The sequence below is a fragment of the Hemiscyllium ocellatum genome, chromosome 22 (genome assembly GCF_020745735.1).
Source record: "Hemiscyllium ocellatum isolate sHemOce1 chromosome 22, sHemOce1.pat.X.cur, whole genome shotgun sequence".
In the NCBI taxonomy this organism is placed as follows: domain Eukaryota; kingdom Metazoa; phylum Chordata; class Chondrichthyes; order Orectolobiformes; family Hemiscylliidae; genus Hemiscyllium; species Hemiscyllium ocellatum.
The window spans coordinates 6,462,488-6,477,191 of NC_083422.1; positions in this window are offsets into that span (position 1 = coordinate 6,462,488).

Genomic DNA, 14,704 nt, shown 5'->3' on the forward strand with positions numbered 1-14,704 from the left:
TGTCCAGCTGAGTTTCTGGTTAATGATAACCCCAGGTCGGGGATTCAGTGATGGTAACACCTTTGAATGTTAAGGGGCAGTGGTAAATGTGTCTCTTATTGTTGATAATGGGCATTTGTGTAGCGTGAATGTTACTTGCCACTTGTCAACCCAAGCCTGGATATTCTCCAGATCTTGTTGCATTTGAACATGGACTGCTTCAGTAACTGAAGAGTTTTGAATTGTACTGAACATTATGCAATCGTCAGCATGCAATCATTGACAAGCATCCCCACTTCTGACCTTATGATGGAGGGAAGACCATTGGTGAAGCACTGAAGAGGGTTGGGCCTAGGTCACTACCCTGAGAAACCCCTGCCGAGATGTCCTGGAGCTGAAATGACTGACCTCCAACAACCATGACCATCTTCCTATGTATCAGGTCTGACTCCAACCAGCCCCCAATACCCAGTTTTGCTCAGGCACCTTGATGCCACACTCAGTAACATCCTTGGATATTGTTTTTGCACCCTCTCCAGTTTTAATAACAAACTTCCTATAGTAGGGCAACCAGAATGGTATACAGTACCCCAAAAATGGCCTTACAATGTCTTGTACAGTTGTAACATGATGTCCCAACTCCTATACTCAATGCTCTGACCGATGAAGGTAAGCATGTCAAATCCTTCTTCACCATACTGTCTGCCACTTTCAAGGAACTGTGTGCCTGCACCCCTAAGTCTCTCTGTTCAACAACACTCCCCAGGACTCTGGGACAATAACACAAGAAACCCATTCAGTCCTGCAGGGAGAAATCATCATTGAAACATGATAAAAGTGAAGCTTACTGGTAAGATCAGTTCTTGGAAGCAGCCACACGGTGGAACAACAAAAGAAAGTGCAAATGGATTATTCAACACTTTTTGACAGCACTCTGAGGATTCCTGACAGTGGAATGGTGAAGCAAAACATATGGGGAAAGACTGGGCCACTTCAGACATAGCCCTTGCTCCCTCTGCAAACGCCCAGCATTAGGATTTCACATTTGACTCAATGGTTTATTCTAAAGACAAAAGATTGTGGGTTCACATCCTACTGTAGGGAATATGCACATCATCTGAGATAGCAACTGAATACTATGGTTCCAGTGATGTTGGTTCAGGAATAAGTATTGACCAAAACACCAGGGATAAGTCATGTACTCTTCAGGATTTGCCAGGAGATCTTTCACAACCACCTGAAAGGATAAAGAGAGGCTTAAGTGAAAAATTAGTACCTGTGACATTACAACACCCATCCTACCACCAAGGCTGAACAAGATATCGGCAATACGTAGATTTGAAATATCATCCCCATGACTTTCATTATTACACACTCCTCCCCCGTACCCTAACACACTTCTCTCTCTTTTACTCAGATTAAGTTGCTGCCTCTTCCTCAATCTAACTTACCTAGTTCTTTAACAAAAACAGAAAATGCTAGAGAAACTCAGCAGGTCTGGCTGCATCTGTGCAGGGAGAAAGCAAAGACAACATTTCGAGTCCACCTTGCCTATTTCTTTGTTGACTTCCACTTCCATTTACAAGCCTTTTGCAACCTTTAACAGGACCTGCGAATGACTGTGTTGGAAACACAGATCTAACGATGGTGCACCAGCCCAGTTCAAGAACTTAGGAACCAGACTCTAACTCTGAGCCAATATTGATTTTATCACACCTTTGTGGGCATAAAATGAACTGGAATCGCTGGTAAATCTGCATGTTTAAATGTTGTCTCTCCAGTAGATGTGGAATTAACGTTGCACTTTAAAATGTCACGGATGAAAAGTGTACATGGTCGACCGCTGATAATTCAGAGCTCTTTATTGCTGTTACAAAACCATAAATCCTTGCTCAGCTTCAGCGGTGTCAGCCGCTCCCTTAAGCAATCTATACATCTTAGTTTTATGGCAGTTGACTCACACTTGCCCACAGTCTTTTTGGCAGCTTCCTCTCCGCTCTGAACTGGCAGGCAGTGGGTTCAAGCTACATTCCAAAGACTCACGTCCAGACGGGCATTTCTGTGCTCCACCGAGGGAGAGTGCTGCACTGCCCGAGGTATTGTCTGTTCATGAGATGTTACACCCCGCAGCCCCTATTTGATATCTCAGGTGGATGTGAAATATCCCAGAGGAGTCTGCAAGTTCTCTCTTCTATTTACCATTCAAGAAAGTTTAGACGGGATTTATAATGTGGTGCCAATCCTCTAATGATCATTCTGTGTTCACATCACTAATGCATACCTCCATTCCAACCACCTCTGCCATTTCAGAAAGCATCAGTCCTAGAAATAAATATTTTATCACATCATTAGTGGGAGGCACGGTGGCACAGTGGTTAGCACTGCTGCCTCACAGCGCCTGTAGACCCGGGTTCAATTCCCGACTCAGGCGACTGACTGTGTGGAGTTTGCACGTTCTCCCCGTGTCTGCGTGGGTTTCCTCCGGGTGCTCCGGTTTCCTCCCACAGTCCAAAGATGTGCGGGTCAGGTGAATTGGCCATGCTAAATTGCCCGTAGTGTTAGGTAAGGGGTAAATGTAGGGGTATGGGTGGGTTTCGCTTCGGCGGGTCGGTGTGGACATGTTGGGCCGAAGGGCCTGTTTCCACACTGTAAGTCTAATCTAAATCACTGTATTTTCACATGATTGATTTTTTATTATGAAGTATTCTCTTGCTGAATAATTATTTTCCACCTTATTAGGCCTACAAGTATTAAAATCACTAAATAGTTGCAGCATAGGGAGGGGCCATTTAGCCTATTGTATGTGTGACAGCAAATGTGTCAGGCCCAATCCCTTCCACCTTTGTCCCATAGCCCTGCAAATCCTTTCTCGTTAGCTGCTTATTCATTTTTCTTTAGGAAGCCTTGATCGACTCTGCCTCCACTATATTCTCAAACAGTGCAATCCAAATCCTGACCACTCCCTGCTTTAAAAAAGCCACTGGTCACATTGTTTCCTTTACCAATCACCTTGAATTGATGCCCTCTGGTTCTTGACCCTCTGGCCCAGAGAGAACAATTTCTCCCTATTTACTCTGTTCAGACCCCTCTGGGTCTTGAACATTTCAACCAAACTTCCTCTCAACCTTTCATTTCAGCTTCTCCAATCCACCCGCTTTGCCCAAGTCCTGCATCTCCAACTATTAACATGGAACAGCACAACAGAGTACAGACTCTTCAGCCCTCGATGTTTTGTTAACCTCTTATCCTGCTCTAAGATCAATCTAACCTCCATATCCCTCATTTTACTATCATCCATGTGCCTATCCAAGAGTTGCTTAAATGTCCCTAACATATCTGACTCTACTCCCACTGCATTCCACGCACCCACCACTCTCCACGTGAAGAATCCACCTCCAACATCTCTCCTTAACCTTCCTCCAATCACCTTAAAATTATGCCCCTCGTGATAGCCATTTTCACCCTGGGGAAAATTCTCGGACTACCCACTCTATCTATGTCTCTCATCATCTTGTAAACCTCTATCATGCCACCTTTCATCCTTCTTCACTCCAATGAGAAAAGTCAAAGAATGTGGTGCAGGAAAAGCACAGCTGGTCAGGCAGCATCTGAGGAGCAGGAGAGTAGACATTTCAGACATAAGCCCTTCATCAGGAACCTGCCTGGATGCTGCCTGACTGGCTGTGCTTTTCCAGTAACACACTCTTCAACTCTGATCTCAAGCATCTGTAGTCCTCACTTTCTCCAATGAGAAAAGCCCTAAATCCTTAACCTTTCTTCATAAGACATGTCCTCCAGTCCAGGCAGCATCCTGGTAAATGGGGCGGCGTGGTGGCTCAGTGGTTAGCACTGCTGCCTCACAGTGCCAGAGACCTGGGTTCAATTCCTGCCCTGGGCAACTGTCTGTGTGGAGTTTGCACATTCTCCCCGTGTCTGCGTGGGTTTCCTCTGGGTGCTCCGGTTTCCTCCCACATTCCTAAAACGTGCAGGTTAGGTGAATTTGCCATGCTAAATTACCCAGAGTGTTAGGTGGATTAGTCAGGGTTAAATACAGGGGGGGTGGGTTCCTCTTTGGAGGGTTGGTGTGGACTTGTTGGGCTGAAGGGCCTGTTTCCACACTGTAGGTAATCTAATATAATCTAAATTTGCTCTGCACCCTCTTTGAAGCTTCCACATCTTTCCTATGATGACCAGACCAGAACTGAACACAATATTCCAAGAGTGGTCTAACCAGGGCTTTGTAGAGCTGCAGCATAACCTCGTGACTCTATTCAATAAATCGGTTCTGCACCAATTCTACAGTCTTCTCATCATTCCTGTTATGATATAGTGTGCCCACACCTTTATGTGTGCATACCTTAAACTGTTGCCAATCATTAGATACCTTGAGAAGTTTTGGTATTTTAGTCCCATGGCCTGTTAGGTAGTCACAAGCAGCAGTGATAGCAATCAGATGGACCCTGTTTAGTTCCCAGTGAACATTATCTATAAATAGTCCTAATTATAATAAATAATCCACATTACTGTTTTACCCACGCTTGTTGAAGAAGATATTGACTAAAGTGTGTTGCCCAGCATTGTACACAATACTCCAGCAGAGTTTGAACAAAGCATCATCATAGCTTTCTTGCTTTTTTATCATGTACTCCTTTCAAAAGCCCAGGATTACAAATGCCTTTCAAACCACTTTTTGAACTACCCAGCCACGTCATTGATTTGGAAACCTGAAGTTCCAAACCCCTCAGTCCCTGCACCCCCTTAAGAAGTGCATCCTTTATCTTATATTGCCCTTCCTCCCGCTTCCGCACAAAAATTGTCACTGTGCATTTCCTTGTTAAACTTCATTTGCCGTGGGTCTGCCCTTCCTCATTAATATACATTCCAGCCAGAAATAAAAGATTTTCCACTTGCAGTGTATCTGACTCATGGTGGGGGATGGGGAGCTGGTGTCATGCAAATTGTGCCCCGTCCTATTTTCTATCCATTAATTTTGGTGAAAACAAAATCTCCTTGACCTTATCGTAGTTCAGAGCTGAAAATGTGTTGCTGGGAAAGCGCAGCAGGTCAGGAAGCATCCAAAGAGCAGGACAATCGCATTTCAGGCATGAGCCCTTCTTCAGGAATCCTGATGCCCCAGTTATGCATTACAGTACAAAGCAGGGACCAGCTTCTTTCTGCCTATTTGTTGGAAAGATTTCTGTGTTCAAGCAACACAAACTGCACTGTTCATTGTCTGCAGGGGTCGAAGATGGTTTCTGACACCACTTAATGTCAGTGGACATTGCTTAAAGGAAAGGTATATTGTGACTGTTGGACTAGCTGTAATCATTGGGAATAACTGCCAATTGCCACAGTGGCTGACTATGGGAGAAAACCTACACCAAGGTTCTCTGACTCGGCACTGGTGTCCTTCGAGGGAATAGGATAAGAGAGATGTCCGACATCTTCAGGCACGAGTAGGGGTGGAGTGGAAAAGCCGTGAAACCCATTCTGAGAAGGCAGGGAGAACAAATTCAATGGAAGTTCATTCCAAAGAACCTGATTGTAGTCTCAGAAGAAGCTCAACTATCTCACTTAAGCAGGAAAGGTCTACGAATTAATTTTGAAACCTCATGTCCTGTATCAATAGGCTCAGGTACTGTTCAATTCACAACATCTCCATCACTCATTTACAACAATCAGACACAACATTCACAGCTTCCATGTACCCTGGCACATATCACTGCTGTCAGGCTCATCTCACAGTGTGCACACACTGCTGGCTATTCAACTACCCTGACAACTACAGCAGGGAAACAGATTGTAAAATACTCACTGATCCACTTCTCTCCCTCTATCTCAGACACAGTGGGAATCGAGCAGAGTAAAATGCATGCAGTTGCATGTCCTGACCCCCTTAGAGGAGATGACACTGCTGCCCGTTACAGACGAAGCTCGATTATCTGGTATTCAATTATCTGAATTTCAGATTATCTGAACAAGATTGCAAGCTCCCAATGCTTGGCTAGACTGTGTAATCCAGCATTCGATTATCCGAACATTCGATTATCCGAACATTCACTAATCTGAACAAAATGCTCTCTGCCCATGTCATTCAGACAATCAAGGTTCCTCTGTATTTGAAAGTGTTATTATTGAGGCTGGAGTTACCAATAGTGAGGTGACTGAAGATTAATGCCTTTTCATATTGAATCTTCCTTCTATCTTCCCACAGCCATCCTGATGTAGAGGTTCTGAGAGCCACAGTTTTCACATTCTCCACTCTGCACACTGCACGATCATCCTTTTGCATGCTCCTTTTCACAGACTCAGGGACTGGAACCTTCTCAGGTGGTGGAGAAAGGGGATGGAGATAGTGACGAAAATGGATCACCCACACTTGAATTTCCAGTGGCTGCCACCAGCCCCAGAGACACATAGTGGATGCAGTTTATGGGAATGTATAGAGGTAGGATCCACACTTGGGCAGGCATATTGTGCAAGTGGATTGCAGCAAGGGGAGGTGAAAATGTGTTGCTGGAAAAGCGCAGCAGGTCAGGCAGCATTCAAAGAGCAGGCGAATCGACATTTCGGGCATGAGCCCTTCTTCAGGAATGAGGAAAGTGTGTCCAGCAGGCTAAGATAAAAAGTAGGGAGGAGGGACTTGGGGAAGGGGTGTTGGAAATACGATAGGTGGAAGGAGGTCAAGGTCAGGGTAATATGCCAGAGTGGGGGTGGGGGTGGAGAGGTGAAGAAGAAGATTGCAGGTTAGGAAGGCAGTGCAGAGTTCGAGGGATTTGACTGAAACAAGTTGGGGGGAGGGGAAATAAGGAAACTGGAGAAATCTGAGTCCATCCCTTGTGGTTGGAGGGTTCCTAGGCAGAAGATGAGTCTCTCTTCCTCCAGCCGTCGTGTTGCTCTGGTCTGGCGATGGAGGAGTCCAAGGACCTGCATGTCCTTGGTGGAGTGGGAGGGGGAGTTGAAGTGTTGAGCCACGGGGTGGTTGGGTTGGTTGGTCTGGGTGTCCCAGAGGTGTTCTTCGAAACGTTCCGCAAATGGGACTAGATTAGGTTGGGATATCTGGTGGGCATGGACGGGTTGGACCGAAGGGTCAGTTCCCGTGCTATACATCTCTATGATTCTATGGTGTTATTGCTGGACTGTTAATCCAGAGACCCAGGTAATATTCTAAGGCACCTAGGTTTAAATCCTGCCTTGGCAGATGGTGGAATGTGAATTCAATAAAAACCTTGGTTTCAGATTCTAATGATTAGTGTGAAACCATTGTCAGAAAAAACCCATCTGGTTCATGAAGGAAATCTGCCACCCTTACCTGGTCTAACCTGTATCTCACGCCAGACCCCACAGCAATGTGGTTGACTTTCAACTTCGCTCTGGGCAATTAATTGCCAGGTAAGGGTGGCAGATTTCCTTCATGAACCAGATGGGTTTTTTCTGACAATGGTTTCACACTAATCATTAGAATCTGAAACCAAGGTTTTTATTGAATTCACATTCCACCATCTGCCAAGGCAGGATTTAAACCTAGGTGCCTTAGAATATTACCTGGGTCTCTGGATTAACAGTCCAGCAATAATACCATAGAATCATAGAGATGTATAGCACGGGAACTGACCCTTCGGTCCAACCCGTCCATGCCCACCAGATATCCCAACCTAATCTAGTCCCATTTGCCAGCACTTGGCTCATATCCCTCCGAATCCTTCTTATTCATACACCCACCCGGATGCCTTTTAGAGTCATAGAATCATAGAGATGTACAGCATGGAAACAGACCCTTCAGTCCAACTCATCCATGCCGACCAGATATCCCAACCCAATCTCGTCCCACCTGCCAGCACTCGTCCCATATACCTCCAAACTCTTCCTATTCATATACTCATCCAAATGCTTATGAAATGTTCTAATTGCACCAGTCTCCAATCAGCTCCTGAGATCAGACTGGTGCAGCAGGAACACGGTGAGAAGCCTACAGTCAATGTGAAGGAGCACAGAAACAGGGTTTTACAGATATCTTGGAATCGACCCCTTCCATTATTAATGAGACAGCAGCAAACCTGAAGAGCCTGCTATAATTTTAAAAAGCACAAAGAACTGCGATGTTGCTAACAAAAACAGAAATAGCCAGAGAAAACTCAGCCAAGCCTGGCAGCATCTGTGAAGAGAAAGCAGAGTTAACATTTTGGGTGCAGTGACTCTCCTTCAGAGCAGTGGTCCCATTTAGCCACTGGCAATGCTGTTGCTTGGCTCTAAATCTGTGGAGGTTCCACATTAATAAGTAAACAAACAACAGCATCGTCTTTGCTAATGTTGCCTGTGAAGCACTTTGAGATGCTTTGCCATGTTGACAGTGTTACAGAAATGTAGGAAATGGTGAGGGCGTGTCACCTTCTAGAATGTACCTGGAGTTTTCAGGAATTGCAGACAAATCTTCACAACAATGCTATGAACAACCAAGGGAAAATGGTATAAAGGGTATTAAATATATCGGGGTTATTCACTTTCTTTGAAAACTTGTATGTATTAGTGATAGAAACGCTGTGGAGCAGGAGCAAAGGCTGTTTGGCTGACAGTTAAGAATTATCCAATTGGATAAATCCCATACCCACCATAATGGTAGGCCATACTCACCTCGAACTTTGGCTAGGCTGCATTGACAGTACTGCCTGCAAATCTCGTCGCTGTGTTAAAAATGTAGTTTATCATTGAAAGGGAATGCAGAGAAGATTTACTCAGATGACATCAGAAATCCATATCTGATTGGCTGTCTCTATTGAAATAAAATGACTGAGGGGTGATGCCATACGTGTTTTTAAAATTATGAATCCAAAAACATTTCCACTTGAGAGGAAGAGCATCACCAGAGGCCTTCAATTTAAGATGCGCATCAAGAAATCCAATTGAAAATTCAGAACAAACGTTTTCATCCAAGCTGTGATGAGAGTGTGGAGCTCACTAACACAGTGAGTGGTATCGATATACTTAAGGGGAAACTAGACAAGCAGCTCAGAATCACAGAATTATTATGACCGAAAAATACACCATTCAGATCACCATGTACCAGCTGTCAATCCTACAACCAATTTCCTGCCTTTTTCCCATATCCCTGTGCACCATGACTATCCAAATAACCAGCCAATGCCCCTCTTGAATGCCTAGGTTGAATCTGCCTCCACCACATCTCCAGGGGGTGCATTCCAGGTCTTAACTACTCCGCGTGAGCAAATGATTTCTCTCGCCTTATCCTTGTTTCATTTGCACACCCCTTTAAATCTGAGCGAGAAGACTATTACAGGAGAAGGAAAGGCTGAGAAAAGATCATGTACAGCATAAACACTGGCATGGACTAAATGGGCAAAATGGCCTATTGCTGTGCAGGTCTGATGCAGATCTATGGAGTGACAAAAAAAAATTGCAAGAGCCAGCACAACGTTGCTTCTATTGAATGGTGCCTGTGTGAACATTCCCATCTGTCATTCTCACAGACCCCCACGAAATGAAAGTGAATCCAATGCAATCTCACATGTCACAGTGTGATCCTTGCCCTGATTAGTTCGTTCGGTTAAGATTAAAACCTCTCACAGAAAAAAAATTCTTCACAACATCCTCCTTATAAATAATGCAGAGCTTGGTTTGACAGTGCGGAAGCAAGTGCACTCACAACTGATCTTGAGAAAAACTCGTAATATATCCAGTATAACTTTCCTCTCTCCCAACTGCAGTTTAAATCTAGAGCTCAATCAAGTGGATATCCAGGCATACCATAAACAGCCAATCATAGAATCCCAACCGTGTGGAAGCAGGTCTTTCAGCCCATCAAATCCACACTATTCTCCAAAGAGCATCCCACCCAGGCCCACCCCGTTCCTGCACTTCCCATGTCTATCCACCTAGCCTGCATATCACTAGACACTATGGACAATTTAGCGTGGCCAATTCACCTAACTAAAATCTTGGATTGTGGGAGGAAACCGGAGCACCCGGAGGAAACCCACGCAGACACAGGGAGAATGTGCAAACTCCACACAGTCAGTCGCCTGAGGCTGGATTCAAAGCCGGATCCCTGGAGCTGAGGCGGCAGTGCTAACCACTGAGTCAACATTCACTCCCATCATGTTGATGTTTCCAAACATAAGGAAGTTAAAAGTGCTGAATCCATTCACCATAAAATAAATGGCTATGATTAGATTAAGATAGTCATAGAATGTCATAGAGTAGTACAGCATGTAAACAGACCTTTCGGCCCAATCTGGTCCATGCTGACCATGGTACCCACTCAGCTAGTTCCAATTGCCCACATTTGGTCCATATCTTTTGAAACCCTTCCCATCCATGTACCATCCAAATGTTTTTTTTTAAATGTTGCTATTGTACCTTTATAAACCACTTTCTCTGGCAGTGCATTCCATATCCGCACTACTCTCCGTGTGAAGAAATTACCCCTCAGGTTCTTCCTAAATCTTTCCCCTCTCACCTTAAACCTACACCCTCTAGTTTTCAATTCCCCATCCCTGGGAAAAACACAACCTGCATTCATCCTATATATGCCTGTCATGATTTTATACACATCAATAAGGTCACGCTCATTCTCCTACATTCTGAGGAATAAAGTCCCATTCTGGCTAACCTCTCTCTGTAACTCAGGCCTATTAGTCCTGCCAACATCCCTGTAAATCTTCTTTACAATCTTTCCAGTTTAACCATATATTTCCTACAACAGGGTGACTAAAACTGCACACAACTTATACAACCGTAACATAATGTCCCAACTCTTGTACTCAATACCTCGACCAATGAAGGCCAGCATGCTCAATGCCTTCTTCACCAGCCTGTCTACGACATCACTTAAACTAACTATGTACAGAACAATCTCTGTTATCCAAACGTCAATTATCTGAATTTCAGATTATCCGAACAAGATCTCAAGGTCACATAAAAGCATTATCTGTTATCCGAACGATCAGTTATCCGAACAATTGGTTTTCCAAACAAAATACTCCCCACCTGTCTCACTCAGATAATTGAGGTTGTTCTCTGTTCCATAACACTGCTCTGGACCTTATGATTTACTGTATAAGTCCTACCTTGGTTTGACTTTCCAAAATGCAACACCACACACTTATCTGTATTGAATTGCATTGGCTAAACCACAGCCCACTTCTCCATCTGATCAAGATCCCTCTGTAAGTTGTGATAACCTCTGTCGCCATCAATGATACCTTCTCATCTTGTATCATCTGCAAACTTACTAATCATGCCTTGTACACTCACATCCAGATCATTTATGTAAATGACAAATAAAACATAAAAGCTAAAATATAAAAATAGATAAATTTGAAATGATTTATAATAAAATATGTGGATTTTTCTGCATAATGGAGGGCGGTGATACTTCACAAAAAGAAAATTAGCTTTTCAGGTTCAGTGAGGTTATTTATGAATAATTATGAACCTAACACAATATTAAAAACCTTTCAATTGTATCGTTACGATGTAAAATTTTCAAGGATTTTTACAGCAACAATAATACTGCAACATTGGAAGCTTTCATCAATGCACGGTTGTCTAGGGGTTATGCTCTGGATATGCCTATGTACTGCACCCCATGGGGTGTGACATCTAGGTTTCCATGTGCAAAGCTCTGTGGAGCAGTAAGAACAAACAGACTCATCACTATTCCTGTCAGAAAATCTACCCAACCTTTCCCACAGAATAAAGTACTTTAAAATACGTTGACAGCCCAGTATTCAGGACATGTTTTGTTTAAATCTGAAAAGGAAAGACACAGTACAAATACACGCCTTCAAAGAAATCTTGAACTCCGTTCATACCAAGACGTTGTTTTTATTTTCGCGTGCTAGTGAACATAACTTCATTTTGAAAGACAGCCACTCGTAATGTGATGACTCTCTGAAGACTTCCATAATGGGCTACTTCACTTGAGTGTTAATATGAATGGTGTTTGTTCTTTAATAATCTTCAGCAAACGTCTGGGCAAGCTTTACATTTTAAAACAGAAAAGCAGGAAATTACAGTCTTTGAAGCATAAATATCCTTGATGAATAATTTCTAAAGGCTGTTATACTATACGCGTTGGTCTCCCTTTACAGTGATGGATTTAAGAAGGAGACATGCACATGGCCTTCTTTAGAGATTGTCTCAGATGGAACTTAAAATGTGTTTGAGCTTCATTTCAATGTTGGAGTGGGCATCCCTGCATTCATTCAAGTGCTCTACTTAATAAATTTGTTCAGAGCATTCAGAGGTCGATACAGGAGCAAACTGGCCAGTGAGTCTCGTTTACTTCGCTCAACGAGGAGCTGGGAGCCCGCTGCCAGATTCAGCTCATTCCCACTGCACTGCTCTCACCTCCTCTCACCGACTGGCACTGAGCTCCCCATGGCAGACATTACCAAACTGAACTTTGTCAGGTCTCAATCAACATCATTTGGCACTCAGGGATCCTCATTAAATTGGAACCAGAGACTTGAGATTTGATCGGAGCTAGTGGAACCTGAGACTTTGCAGAATCACAGATCTGTAATGGTGCAGGTTTGGCCCATGCTGCTGTATGATGTAGCCCAGCTCCATTATCTCGTGCCAATCCCCTGCCATCCTCATTTGAAAGGTCCCGTTCTAGTGTCTAATTTTATACAGTTCAGATTTATGAGCAAGCACTAAGGAAGATAGCCCCCAGTGTGTAGCATGAAACAGGGAGAGTGCTGGTGCGTGAATGTGGGAGAGGGAGAATGAGGAGATGCATTGGTTTTATTCATGCTTACAGATGTTTTTCAGGTCTATTTTTCAGATCATTCCTGTGGAGAGATTTTTGCTCCCTGGAGCCTTTAACTTGGTGATATCTTGGTGCGAGCTACAAGCCCAGAGTTTATTCAGAAAACCCCCAGCACTGAATACTGACAACACCACATCCTCAATCCCCATCGGAGTCATCAGCAATCCCTCACATTGAGGTTGATTCTTCCTTGTGGTGTTGGCTGGCTTTATACAAGGGGTCAGTGTTCACATATGGTTTATGAGGCCTATTTTAGCCCCAGCACCCACCCCATCATACTTTGTGACTGTTTATGCCACCATAACCATCCCCACATTTGACATTCCATCCTATGCCTCTCCACCCACCCCATCATCCTTTATATCCCTTTTGCCACCTTTTTGCCAGCTCATGCCAACCCACGACCCCAACTCTTTTCCCTTCCACCTAACGTGAACTAATTCAATATACACTGTATGCAGACCTCAGGAACCATGCTAAAATTAAGTATAAAAAGATGAATGCATGGTTTTAAAAATAAATTCATTGATAAAATACATGCACCGCACTACACTTCCAATAGTTAGTGATTTTAAAAACCATGCATCAGACTTAATATCTCCATTTCACGAGTTTGTAACTAACTGGAGCTGTCAGTCAAGTTGTAAAGAGATGCCAGACTGTGTTTTTGAAAGTCTATGAGATATCTCACATCACACGAACCTTGTAAAGCTAGCACTGAGACTTGCATCACCAGACAGAGTGAAACAACAAGCACTGATTTGTTTTTTAAATGCCGATTACAATGTCTTATTAAAGTTCAAGGGCAGGACTTTTAAATGCCTTGACAGCTTGACAATTCCATTTGTAAGCTATCTTGACTGTTCTCTTAACAGCTACCTTAAAAACTTTCTCAACAGTTTACTTGGTGAATGTCTTGAAAGGTCTCTAAGGAGCCTGACAGTTTCAAGGAGTTTATGCCCCTCTTATGTATATTTTTGCCGATATTTTACAATTCCAAAGGGCACTTGCCCTCTCCCAAAGTTCACCCTCTCCTCCAAAAGGTGCCTCACTTTTCCCCTAAAGCTATCCCGGAACTATACCTAAAAAAGCCCCAAACATTTCCAATCAAAGTTTTCCTACCAGATCTACAGTGTACAAGTGTTTTGGACATCCCACTAGTGAAAATCAGTTCAACCTGAGACAGTTGAGTTTTAGCATATGTAGCTGCTAAAGTGAACTATGAATGAATAAGTTACAGCTGTGCCCACATTCACCCTCACAGTGCCAGGGACCCAGGTTCGATTCCACCCTTGGGTGACTGCCCATGTGGAGTTTGCACATTCTCCCCGTGCTGGCATGGGTTTCCTCTGGGTGCTCCAGTTTCCCCCAAAGATATGCAGGTTAGGGTGGATTCTCCATACTAAGTTGCCCATAGTGTCCAGACATGTGCAAGCTAGGTGAGTTAGTCATGGGAAGTGCAGGGTTACAGGTGTGTGGGTCTGGGAGAGACATTCTTCGAAGGATCAGTATGGCCTCAAATGGCCTGCTTCCACACTGTAGGGATCCTATGGTTCACCTTATGCATTCAAACTGGAACCACATCTAAAGAGACAAAAACAATGTATCCTCATAAACTTTATATGAAGAAATTCTTTAAAACTCACTGTGCATACCACCAATGTGAATATGATTCCCTGGTGGTTTTTCTTCAAGCACAATAACCTTGCCTGATAAGGCCCATAAAGTGTGAAATATCTGATCTCTCTGATCACTACAAGTGAGGAAAGACTTGGAAGTGTTATAACACCTGTCTGTTCTGCTGAGCTGAGGCTTCTGCAATTGAAACAACGATAATTTTTAAAAAGCTGCGCTGGAAGGTTTAAAAACGATATTTGAATATTTAAATGGGGCACAAACCCAAATATGGTTTGAGCCTGTGAATCTGACAAT